The 14,316-nt window shown below is 40.3% G+C and overlaps 1 protein-coding gene across 3 annotated transcripts in view; it reads right to left on the reverse strand.

Moving 5' to 3' along the window:
- Window positions 1-14,316, reverse strand: part of flr (actin-interacting protein 1 flr) — a gene marked incomplete at its 5' end in the record, with an annotated part of 240,820 nt that overhangs the window by 39,371 nt on the left and 187,133 nt on the right.

Genomic DNA, 14,316 nt, shown 5'->3' on the forward strand with positions numbered 1-14,316 from the left:
TTTAGAGAGAATGGATCAAAGTAGAATGACATGGAAAGCATATAAATCTATAGGGGAAGGAAGGCGGGGTAGGGGTCGTCCTTGAAAGGGTTGGAGAGAGGGAGTAAAGGAGGTTTTGTGGGCAAGGGGCTTGGACTTCCAGCAAGCGTGAGTGAGCGTGTTAGATAGGAGTGAATGGTACTTGGGACCTGACGATCTGTTGGAGTGTGAGCAGGGTAATATTTAGTGAAGGGATTCAGGGAAACCGGTTATTTTCATATAGTCGGACTTGAGTCCTGGAAATGGGAAGTACAATGCCTGCACTTTAAAGGAGGGGTTTGGGATATTGGCAGTTTGGAGCGATATGTTGTGTATCTTTATATGTGTATGCTTCTAAACTGTTGTATTCTGAGCACCTCTGCAAAAACAGTGATAATGTGCGAGTGTGGTGAAAGTGTTGAATGATGATGAAAGTATTTTCTTTTTGGGGATTTTCTTTCTTTTTTTGGGTCACCCTGCCTCGGTGGGAGATGGCCGACTTGTTTTAAAAAAAAAAAAAAAAAAAAAAAAAAAACTCAAGTGAGAGGGGTTGGATTTGAGTCGGACTTGCACCTGAGCTTATTGCTTGGGTAGCATTTGTTCTGTTAGTGGGTTGGATTTGTGAAGGACTAGCCTAGTATGGGCCAGTAGGCCTGTTCCAGTGTTCCTACTTTCTAAAGTTCTTATTTAACATCACACTTACCAGTAGGGTGATCGAGGCTAGGACCTTGGGTAGCTTTAAGAAGAGATTGGACAAATATATGAGTTGGAGGAGCTGAGTTTGATTTGTGTCATTGGGTATGGGAGTAAATTCTTGGGTAGCTTTGGGTAGAGGTCATTTTGATAAGGACCTGTCTTGTATGGGCCAGTAGACCTGCAGTGTTCTTCCACTGTTATGTTCTTAGTGGGAAGGATTGTAAAGGACCTGCCTAGTATGGGCCAGCAGGCCTACTGCAGTGTTCCTCCTTTCTTATGTTCTTATTGGCAATTTGTTTGTGTGAAGGAGGGATGGCAAGTTTATTGTTGGAGAATATGACACTAATATCAACTCTATGGCTTATTTATCTATCACAATTCAACTAATATGACATAATAAACAATATTAATAACATAGAAACATGGAATATACTCTAGAATGAATAAAATAAGTCATTACGTACGTCACGAGAGGTGTTGTGTTGTGTTGTTGGGTGTATAAGGGCCACTGAGAGTAAGCCGTCCATAATGGTGATGAAGCAGCAGCTGAGGCGGTGGTGTTTTCTGTAGCCCTATATAACTCCAACAACATTGGAGGATGTGCAAGACAGGTATACAATACCGACAAGATGAAAGTTAAGACACTCGTGCAACATCTGGTTATCTTTATTGTAGACGTTTCGCCATCCAGTGGCTTTATCAATACAGATTCTTGGACATAAGAAATCAGAAGAACTATATACAAAAGATGAGGTAATCAGTCCCTCAGCCTTGGAGGTGGTGTTTAGAGCACCGTGGTTGTAGAGGATCTCTATTATAAACAACAATGGGCCCAAGACTAATCCCTGTGGAGAGCCACTTGTTATAGATCCCCACTCGGATTTAACCCCATTTATGGACACTCTCTGCTTCCTGTCTGTGAGCCATGACTCGATCCATGAGAGCAGTTTTTCCCCAATGCCATGAGCTGCCGCTTTAACAGTCTCTGGTGCAGTACTCTATCAAAAGCCTTATTAAAATCTAAGTAAATAATATCAAATTCTTTATCATGATCAACAGCCTCAAAAGCTTTACTGAAGAAAGTTAATAAATTAGTTAGACAAGAACAGCCTCTCATGAATCCATGCTGAGTATCATTAATCAGATTATGCTTATCCAGATGGCTTCTTATAATCTCAGCTATAATTGACTAGTAATTTGCCTACAATTGAGGTCAGGCTTATTGAGCGGTAATTTGACGGTAACGACTTGTCCCCATCTTGATAGGAATTACATTAGCCATCTTTTTAATGCCACTAGGACCAGCTCGAGAGTCACTGCACACCTGTGGCACTAAATACTTGTCCAGAGAGCTCAGTTTCTGGCATCTCTTTAAAATTTCCCTAAAATGGGACAAGATTTTGTCATTGTACATGTTGCCTACACAGATTGCAACAGCTTTATCAGGGTGATATTTCTCCACAAATCTTTCCATCCTACTCCACATTGCACAAATCTCCTTAATTTCTGAAGAAAGCACCTTTGTCCATCTCTCTCCCTCCTCTTCTGAAGCAACATTCTGTGCTGCGGTCTGTTGCTGTTCCAGCTGAAGCTCTTGCAGCTCTTCGGTGGTTAGCTCTTCGTTGTGATCCTCCACCAACTCTTCCATATCCTCGCCACTCACATCCAACCCCACGGAACTCCCCAATGCCACAATAGATTCCACAACTGGCAAAGGGTCCTCAGGGTCAGCCCCAAACCCTTCAAAATCCTTCTTCTGGACACAATCTGGCCACAAATTTCTCCAGCCAGAATTCAAAGTCCTGGAAGTCACTCCCTCTCAAGCCTTACCTATAAGGCTCATGCATTGGAGAATACTGAAGTGATCTTTCCAAAACTCTCTTAGGGTCAATTGAGTGTCTGAGGTCACATTAAAGCACCTTTGAAACACTTCTTTGGAGTAGAGTTTTTTAAAGTTTGAAATGATCTGCTGGTCCATGGGCTGGAGGAGATGAGTGGTATCAGGGGGCAAGAACTTCACTGTGATGAAACCAAACTCCTCCACAATTAGGTCATCCAAGTTTGGAGGATGAGCAGGTGCACTGTCCATTAGCAGGAGTTAGACGTTTTCCAGTTATACTTTGACAACCCAATAATGAACTTGATGTCACCCAGACGAACACTTACTACCGCTATATAATGGAAAGCACAGAGGTTGTAGAATTGTCATGGCTGCACAGGTGGAAAGATACAAATGTGGCTGAAATGTATTTATTCTTTGGCACTATCATGCTTATGCCTCATACGTAAAAGCGCAATACAGGTCTCCCTCAACATTCACGTTTTCAACTTTCACGGGCTTCACACATTTGCGAATTCCCAACTGCCAAATTCCCAGCCACCAAATTCCCAGCCGCCAAATCATATTCAAGTTTCCCGCCACCTGCAAGTCCCTACTACCCTCCCTCCGACCCCTGCAACTGGCAGCCAGCCCTCCCTCCACTCAGTGTGGTGAGAGTTTTGTTTGTTCATTATTTGCTATTAAACTACAGTATAAATAATGTAAATCCATTCATGACTAAATATTGGAATTGCTATTCGGACAGGTATGAGACGGTGACATGTGTTTACTCTTGAACACAGCAAAGAATCAAACATTTCTGCTACTGCTAATAATAACAATAGTAGTAGTAGTAATAATAATAATAATAACAATAATAACAATAATAATAATAATAATAATAATAATAATAATAAATACGATATAATTGAAGAAGGAAATTGTACAAAAATACGAGGGAGTGGTTGACACATCGTCAGTGTGGCTTTGTTTATGCTGGAGTGAGCATTAGTCTGTGGTCTTCCAAACATTTCACAATAATTCATTGTGTTTGGTGCTTGTAGATTGAGTGCGACTGGAGTGGTAGAGGCAGTGGTTGAGGCAGCGATTGAGGCAGTGGTTGAGGCAGCTGTTGAGGCAGCGATTGAGGCAGAGGTTGAGGCAGCTGTTGAGGCAGCTGTTGAGGCAGCGATTGAGGCAGCAGTTGAGGCAGCTGTTGAGGCAGCGATTGAGGCAGTGGTTGAGGCAGCTGTTGAGGCAGCGATTGAGGCAGTGGTTGAGGCAGCGACTGAGGCAGCGATTGAGGCAGTGGTTGAGGCAGCTGTTGAGGCAGCGATTGAGGCAGTGGTTGAGGCAGCGACTGAGGCAGTGACTGAGGCAGTGGTTGAGGCAGCTGTTGAGGCAGCGATTGAGGCAGTGGTTGAGGCAGCTGTTGAGGCAGTGGTTGAGGCAGCGACTGAGGCAGCGATTGAGGCAGTGGTTGAGGCAGCGATTGAGGCAGCGATTGAGGCAGCAGTTGAGGCAGCGATTGAGGCAGTGGTTGAGGCAGCGGTTGAGGCAGCGATTGAGGCAATGGTATTTAATAACATACATGTTAATAATAATAACATGTACTATTATTATTTATAACATATATGTTATTAAATACCACTGCCTCAACCGCTGAATTATTGTGAAATGTTTGGAAGAGCACAGAGACTAATGCTCACTACAGCATAAACAAAGCCACACTGACGATGTGTCAACCACTCCCTCGTATTTTTGTACAATTTCCTTCTTCAATTATATCGTATTTATTATTATTATTATTATTATTACTACTACTATTGTTATTATTAGCAGTAGCAGAAATGTTCGATTCTTTGCTGTGTTCAAGAGTAAACACATGATGTCAACGTCTAATACTTTTCCGAATAGCCATTCCAATATGCAGTCATGAATGGGTTTACATTATTTATACTGTAGTTTAATAGAAAATAATGAACAAACAAAACACTCACCACACTGAGTGGTGGGAGGGCTGGCTGCCAGTTGCAGGGGTCGGAGGGAGGGTAGTAGGGACTTGCAGTGGTTGAGGAAGTGGTGGAGGCATTGGTGGAGGCAGTGGTGGAGTCTGTGGTATTTAATAACATACATGTTATTAAAGCATAACATGTATATATTTAGTACAATTTATGACATTTTCATATATTTTATGATTGTTCATGGTTCAACAAGTTAAGGAAGCAGTATTGTAATATATTTCCATACAATATATTGGGGCACCACACATTCATGGTTTTTCAACATTCGCGAGGCTCTTGATCCCCTAACCCTCGCGAATGTTGAGGGAGACCTGTATATAGCACAGTACTGGTCCACAGACTACTTCATCAGTACTCCTATCTTCCGTGACCTCCTTCCCTGCAGTAGATTCACTCCATTGCTATGAATGTTGCACTTCTCAGACAGGAATAGGCCCAACAGAAATGACTTTCTATACAAAATCCGGGAAGTGTTTATGTATACGAAGCAGAAATTCAGTGTATCAAAAACTGGCTATGAAATCAAAAGATCTACCATATAACATAATTATCATAACATAAAAACTATGAAAATAAAAAAAAAAGGAAAAAACAATAAATATGTAAAATTTCTGCAAGTGGCAGCACTCCATGTTGCTGTCAGGTGATTGTCAAGTGCCAACTTTGTGGTCTCATATGTCGGTAAGTACTGACCCTAAATTTTTTTTTTCATTCTATTACACATAGAAGAATGCACTCTTCAGATTCAGATTCATTTATTTCTTTGCAAGTAATACATTGAGATTATATTTTTACAATGATGGGTTGCAGTGCAAAGAGAGCCTCTATTATGCCTTGGCATATTGGGCTGACTTAATTCGATGGTTTACTGACTACTTATCACTAAAGAAATTATCATAGTCATACAGTAGTTCTATTAATAATAAGTGAAACTAATTTACACAAACAAAAGGATATATTCATGTATTCAAAAATGCTTTTTATGAAACATGATCCAGTAATAGTTTTCAGTAGTTTACAGTATGAGACTGCTACAATTTGGTGAAGGGTAATACTGGTTTTGGTAGGTTACCTGGAGGTTATTCCAGGGATCAATGCCCCCGCGGCCCGGCCCATGACCAGGCCTCCCTGTGGATCAGGGCCCGATCAACCAGGCTGTTACTGCTGGCCGTACGCAGTCCAACGTACGAGCCACAGCCCGGCTGATCCGGCACTGACTTTAGATATCTGTCCAGCTCTCTCTTGAAGGCAGCCAGGGGTTTATTGGTAATTCCCCTAATGCTTGATGGGAGGCTGTTGAACAGTCTCAGGCCCCGGACACTTATGGTGTTTTCTTAAGTGTACCAATGGCGCCCCTACTTTTAATTGGGGGTATTTCGCATAGCCTGCCCAGTCGTTTACTTTCGCAGGGAGTGATTTCTATGTGCAGATTCAGGACCATTCCTTCCAGGATTTTCCAAGAGTAGATTATGATATCTCTCTCTCTCCTGCATTCTAACGAGTACAAGTCAAGTGCTTCCAAGCATTCCCAGTAGTTAAGGTGCTTGACAGAACTTATACGTGCAGTAAAGGACCTCTGGGCACTCTCTAGATCTGCAATTTCACCTGCTTTGAATGGAGATGTTAGTGTACAGCAGTATTCCAGCCTAGAGAGAACAAGCGATTTGAAAAGGGTCATCATTGGCTTGGCATCTCTCGTTTTGAATGTTCTCATTATCCATCCTATCATTTTCTTTGCACTTGTGATTCTTGAAAGTGAGATCCTCAGACATTACTACTCCCAGGTCCCTTACATTATTTTTCTGCTCTATTGTATGGCCGGAGTCAGTAGTATACTCTGTTCTAGTTATTATCTCCTCCAGTTTTCCATAACGGAGTAGTTGGAATTTGTCCTCATTGAACATATTGTTTTCCGTTGCCCCCTGGAAAACTTTGTTTATATCTTCTTGGAGGTTAACTGCGTCCTCAGCAGATGACAGCCTCATGCAGATCCTAGTATCATCCGCAAAGGGTGATGTATACTTCTATGTGGTAATTTGTCAATACAGTGGAACCTCTACTTGCGAGCGTGTCCACGTGTGAGTTTTTCCAAATACGAGTAGTTGAAGGCTCGATTTTTTGCTTCCATTCGCGAGCAAAATTTCCATAAGCGAGCAAACCTCAAGGCAAGTTCCTTGACATTGGTGAAGGGCTCTTGCTCTTGATCTCGGGAATTGTATCTCATTTGTTTGTTGGACTATACTATTGAAACTTGGGCAATGTATGCTGGAAAGATGCTTCTTAATGTAAACCAAAAATGAAAGAAATCTAAGCATAAATAATGGAGTTCACTTCTCAGCAATTTGCCACCCCTTAGTGGATATATTACAGAAATAGATATGATTTTGATTGCTTTCACGGTGAAAAATGCCTTGAAATTGAGCTCAATCTAGGAGAAATGGTCCATTTCTTGGCTGTTTCACAGTAAACAAATGACGTCACTGTCCATTCCAATATGCAGTTGTGAATGGGTTGACATTATTTATACAATTATTGTAATAAGGAATAACTGTAAATCTTACATTTTTTGTGTGAATAAAAATTACAATTTATATAATAATAATAATAATAATATGTATAATAATAATACATATAATAATAATAGTATAATATAATACAATAATAATAATATGTATAATAATAATAATACATATATAATAATACTGTACATTTTTTTTTTTTCCAACAAGTCGGCCGTCTCCCACCGAGGCAGGGTGACCCCAAAAAAAGAAAGAAAATCCCCAAAAAGAAAATACTTTCATCATCATTCAACACTTTCACCACACTCGCACATTATCACTGTTTTTGCAGAGGTGCTCAGAATACAACAGTTTAGAAGCATACACATATAAAGATACACAACATATCCCTCCAAACTGCCAATATCCCAAACCTCTCCTTTAACCCTTTGACTGTCGAAAGGCCCAATCCTGAAGTGTCTCCTGGTGTCGCAAAATATTCGAAAAAAAAAAAAAATTATTTTTTCTTATGAAAATGTTAAGATTATTTTTCTGATTGTTTTAGTCCCCCCCCAAAAAAAAAATTCCCATCAGTACTTACCGAGATATAGAGGCATGAAGTTTGCAGAAAATGAGCCTCGTATGGCAACAGTGGCGACTGCCGCTCACCCGGTAAACTTTAGTTTACTTGTATTTGAAGGTTTGTTGTTTTTTTCACTATTTTATTTTTTCACATAACTTATGTGGCTTGTGAGACCAAAGTAAGGTGCAATGTACATATATACACTCGTTGTATACAACACAATAAGCACACAAACATAATTATCAATATTGTTTACAAAACTTGTTTACAAAAACAAACAATACAAAAAATTGTTTATTACTATTGTTCTATAATATATATACCAATATACAGTCACTGAACATATTCCTAGAAGTTCTGCAGCTTGTGGAACTCTGTGAAACATGGTGTCATACACAGTGGTGCATGGTGTCATACACAGTGTGACATGGTGTCATACACAGTGGTGTTTTACACTCTCACACATAAAACATGGTGTCATACACAGTGGTGTTTTACACTCACACATAAAACATGGTGTCATATACAATGGTGTTCTACACTCTCACACATAAAACATGGTGTCATACACAGTGGTGTTTTATACTCCTCACACATAAAACATGGTGTCATATACAATGGTGTTCTACACTCTCACACATAAAACATGGTGTCATACACAGTGGTGTTTTACACTCTCACACATAAAACATGGTGTCATACACAGTGGTGTTTTACACTCACACATAAAACATGGTGTCATACACAGTGGTGTTTTACACTCCTCACACATAAAACATGGTGTCATACACAGTGGTGTTTTACACTCCTCACACATAAAACATGGTGTCATACACAATGGTGTTTTACACTCTCACACATAAAACATGGTGTCATACACAGTGGTGTTTTACACTCCTCACACATAAAACATGGTGTCATACACAGTGGTGTTTTACACTCACACATAAAACATGGTGTCATACACAATGGTGTTTTACACACACATAAAACATGGTGTCATACACAGTGGTGTTTTACACTCTCACACATAAAACATGGCATCATACACAGTGGTGTTTTACACTCCTCACACATAAAACATGGTGTCATACACAGTGGTGTTTTACACTCTCACACATAAAACATGGTGTCATACACAGTGGTGTTTTACACTCCTCACACATAAAACATGGTGTCATACACAATGGTGTTTTACACTCTCACACATAAAACATGGTGTCATACACAGTGGTGTTTTACACTCCTCACACATAAAACATGGTGTCATACACAGTGGTGTTTTACACTCCTCACACATAAAACATGGTGTCATACACAATGGTGTTTTACACTCCTCACACATAAAACATGGTGTCATACACAGTGGTGTTTTACACTCTCACACATAAAACATGGTGTCATACACAGTGGTGTTTTACACTCTCACACATAAAACATGGTGTCATACACAGTGGTGTTTTACACTCTCACACATAAAACATGGTGTCATACACAGTGGTGTTTTACACTCACACATAAAACATGGTGTCATACACAATGGTGTTTTACACTCACACATAAAACATGGTGTCATACACAGTGGTGTTTTACACTCTCACACATAAAACATAGTGTCATACACAGTGGTGTTTTACACTCACACATAAAACATGGTGTCATACACAGTGGTGTTTTACACTCCTCACACACAAAACATGGTGTCATACACAATGGTGTTTTACACTCTCACACATAAAACATGGTGTCATACACAGTGGTGTTTTACACTCCTCACACATAAAACATGGTGTCATACACAGTGGTGTTTTACACTCCTCACACATAAAACATGGTGTCATACACAATGGTGTTTTACACTCCTCACACATAAAACATGGTGTCATACACAGTGGTGTTTTACACTCACACATAAAACATGGTGTCATACACAGTGGTGTTTTACACTCTCACACATAAAACATGGTGTCATACACAGTGGTGTTTTACACTCCTCACACATAAAACATGGTGTCATACACAATGGTGTTTTACACTCACACATAAAACATGGTGTCATACACAGTGGTGTTTTACACTCTCACACATAAAACATAGTGTCATACACAGTGGTGTTTTACACTCACACATAAAACATGGTGTCATACACAGTGGTGTTTTACACTCCTCACACACAAAACATGGTGTCATACACAATGGTGTTTTACACTCTCACACATAAAACATGGTGTCATACACAGTGGTGTTTTACACTCCTCACACATAAAACATGGTGTCATACACAGTGGTGTTTTACACTCCTCACACATAAAACATGGTGTCATACACAATGGTGTTTTACACTCCTCACACATAAAACATGGTGTCATACACAGTGGTGTTTTACACTCACACATAAAACATGGTGTCATACACAGTGGTGTTTTACACTCTCACACATAAAACATGGTGTCATACACAGTGGTGTTTTACACTCCTCACACATAAAACATGGTGTCATACACAATGGTGTTTTACACTCCTCACACATAAAACATGGTGTCATACACAGTGGTGTTTTACACTCCTCACACATAAAACATGGTGTCATACACAATGGTGTTTTACACTCACACATAAAACATGGTGTCATACACAGTGGTGTTTTACACTCTCACACATAAAACATGGTGTCATACACAGTGGTGTTTTACACTCCTCACACATAAAACATGGTGTCATACACAGTGGTGTTTTACACTCTCACACATAAAACATGGTGTCATACACAGTGGTGTTTTACACTCTCACTCATAAAACATGGTGTCATACACAGTGGTGTTTTACACTCCTCACACATAAAACATGGTGTCATACACAGTGGTGTTTTACACTCCTCACACATAAAATCAGTGTGTGTGCATTTTTGTGGAAGTTTTTTTTTATGTGCAAAGACAAAATACCTCGTCTGAGGAGTTTTCTTCAAAGTATTAGCAGGCAGTTGTGTTGTGTAGTTATCCTAGGTAAATGGTCGTGTGTCATCATTCCTTCCTTCCTAATTTCCTTCATTCCTTTCCTACCTGGAGGCTACCTGGAGGGCATTCCACCTCTCTTCCTACATTCCTTCATCTGTCCTTCCTTACTTTTTTCCTTCCTTTCATCTAGTCCTTCATTCTCCTTCATTCCTGCCTTCCCTTCTTGCTTCTGGTTTCTATAATATATACACACATATATAGTCACTAGATACTTTCATAAAACTGCTATTATCACCATTCAGCAAGCTTGTCTTGTGTGCCAGTGTGTGGCTTATAATTGTTTTGAGTCAGGAGTCGGCAGCTGTCAAAATGACATATTGTCTCATTACTCACTCCCCCATCCCCCCCCCGCCTGTCAAAACAATGGGGTCGGATGCTGCTTCCCCTCCATTCTATCTAATTATCTTTCTCCCTCATTCTCTCTTTCTCTCTGTCTATCTCTGTCTCACAGGTACACATATTGCTGTACAATAAAATGTGTTTGAAGCCTGGCCACTGACTGTGGGTACTACAAAATTGTGCTCTCTCCCCCTAATAGGTTTAGAGCTCCCCCATGATTATAATAATAATAATTATCTCCCCCTAGTACTATGATTGCTTTGACATAATTGGCAGCAAGATATTCTGGACACTGTTCATGAGCAATTTTATAAACTTGATTTAACTTCAAATTGTTTTACTCTGTCTTCAACATTCAGCATATCCAGGTGTTGTAATTCATCCTGGCCTTATCCGACATTTTTTTTTTGTAGGGTTATCCTAGGTAATTTACACTATATAAGATAGTTGTACTTGTGTGTACCTGTGACTTAATAAGCTTAATTGAACTGTATATATCATTGCTTAGTTAATCTTAAGTTAATTTTAAGCTTGCCCATAATGCTCTGCATACAAGGGGCTTTTGGCATGTGCACCCAGTCACTATATTTCTTTGTACAACTATGTATCATGTCCAAATAAAAAATAAATAAAAAAAAATAAATACATAGAGTAAATTACCTAGGATAACCCAAAAAATCCAGACAAAGTGCTATACTCTGCTTGAAGATGTGAGTAAACGTGATGATGGCACAGTTTTGTGGCTCTCTCTGAGACAGAGCTAGACAGATAGACAGGGAGCTTGGCAGACAGACAAATGTTTGTTCGTCATCGTCTTCTCCTCCTCCTTCTTCTCCTCCTCCTTCTCCTCCTCCCTCTTCTCCTTCTCCTCCTCCCTCTTCTCCTTCTCTTCCTTCTTCTCCTTCTCCTTCTACTCCTCCTTCTCCTTCTCCTTCTACTCCTCCTTCTCCTTCTCCTCCTCCTTCTTCTTCTCCTTCTCCTCCTCCTTCTTCTCCTTCTCCTCCTCCTCCTCCTCCTCCTTCTCCTCCTCCTACTCCTCCTTCCTCTTCTCCTTCTCCTCCTCCTTCTCCTTCTCCTCCTCCTTCTCCTCCTCCTTCTCCTTCTCCTCCTCCTCCTTCTTCTCCTTCTCCTCCTCTTTCTTCTCCTTCTCCTCCTCCTGGCTCTTGACATACGGACAGCTGCCCCCCTCCCTCCACCCTCGTTTACGCTCATCAAAGGTCAGCTCTTATCAGATGTTATCCTCCCTCCTTCCTCCTCCTCCCTCCTCCTTCCTTCCTCTTCCTCCTTCCTTCCTCCTCCTCTTCTTCCTCCTCCTCCTCTTCTTCCTCCTCCTCCTCTTCTTCCTCCTCCTCCATTGCTTTTGGTCTCAAACTCCTGGAAATCATGAAATTGATCTTCAATGACACTTCCATCTGTGTTAGAGCATCACTTGGGAAGAGAAGAGTCCCAGATTTGCTGGGGAGTCACATATTTCTTACCGCTAGACATGCTGAAAAAGGACGACTGAAATGGTATTCCCACAACGCACCACTGGCTCCCCGATTTTTTTTATATGGTGCACACTGACCATGGAGACCCATTCTCTCACATGTGGGCCTACCAGCTTTCTCCTGCTTGATTTGAAGCCGCTAGAATTTATGGGTATGGATACGTCAAACACGGTATCTCCTATGACATATATATATGGCCGCGACAGTCAAAGGGTTAAAGTGCAGGCATTGTACTTCCCATTTCCAGGACTCAAGTCCGACTATATGAAAATAACCGGTTTCCCTGAATCCCTTCACTAAATATTACCCTGCTCACACTCCAACAGATCGTCAGGTCCCAAGTACCATTCGTCTCCATTCACTCCTATCTAACACGCTCACGCACGCTTGCTGGAAGTCCAAGCCCCTTGCCCACAAAACCTCCTTTACCCCTTCTCTCCAACCCTTTCGAGGACGACCCCTACCCTGCCTTCCTTCCCCTATAGATTTATATGCTTTCCATGTCATTCTACTTTGATCCATTCTCTCTAAATGACCAAACCACCTCAACAACCCCTCTTCTGCCCTCTGACTAATACTTTTATTCGCTCCACACCTTTTCCTAATTTCCACACTCCGAATTTTCTGCATAATATTTACATCACACATTGCCCTTAAACAGGACATCTCCACTGCCTCCAACCGTCTCCTCGCTGCTGCATTTACCACCCAAGCTTCACACCCATATAAGAGTGTTGGTACTACTATACTTTCATACATTCCCTTCTTTGCCTCCATAGATAACGTTTTTTGACTCCACATATACCTCAACGCACCACTCACCTTTTTTCCCCTCATCAATTCTATGATTAACCTCATCCTTCATAAATCCATAATAAATAAATAAATAAATCCATAATAAATAATAATAGACGGCTTGAAAAGGCCGTAACTAGATGGCAGTGTTTACCACAATGAAGAGGGAGCGGTTGTGGCCGCCTCCACCTGTTACAAAATGACATATTTTATTCATTCTAGAGTATATATCATGTTTCTATGTTATTTATATTGTTTGTTATGTCATATTAGATGAACTGTGATAGATAAATAAACTGTATAGATAGTGGCAAAATTATTCATGAAGTATTTTGTCCTGTCTCCAGACAAACTCTCGTCCACTGCCAACACCGCCCATACCACTACATGAATGACATATTTTATTAATTTTAGAGTATATATCAGGTTTCTATGTTATTTATATTGTTTATTATGTCATATCAGATGAAATGAGATAAATAAGCCGTCGAGTTGATATTAGTGAAATTACTGAAGTACAGGATTCCACTGGAATGGATTAATTGCATTTCAATTAATTTAAATGAGGAAAATTGACTCTGCAAACGAGCAAATCCAGTTGCGAGCAAGGTCATGGAACGGATTAAACTCAACAGTAGAGGTTCCACTGTATATGAACTTGGTTGTCTAGTCATGAAGTTTTAAGATTAAGGCAATTGGTAGATTTATTGGTAGTGTTAGATATTGAGTTTTGAGTATTTAGTCTAGGGTGATTCGAGAAGAGTCTTAAATTGATTTTCAGACCGAGTTACTTTGATACATTCTGGTAACGAATTCCAAATTTGAAAAAAAAAGAAAAAATCCAAAATATTCAGAGCGCTGGGCGAGAGAACGTAGATCTACATTTGGACAGTTAACGAGTTAATTTTGAATAAAATTGGCCAGATTACCAACTTATGACATACTGGTGAAACATCTAAGAATTTGGTTAAATGGAGCAATGGAATTGGCTTAAAACAGGACTCAAAGTTGGTGAAATTACCAATATGCAAACTGTGCCG

This window comes from Cherax quadricarinatus, chromosome 40, assembly GCF_038502225.1.
Source record: "Cherax quadricarinatus isolate ZL_2023a chromosome 40, ASM3850222v1, whole genome shotgun sequence".
Classification (NCBI taxonomy): Eukaryota; Metazoa; Arthropoda; class Malacostraca; order Decapoda; family Parastacidae; genus Cherax; species Cherax quadricarinatus.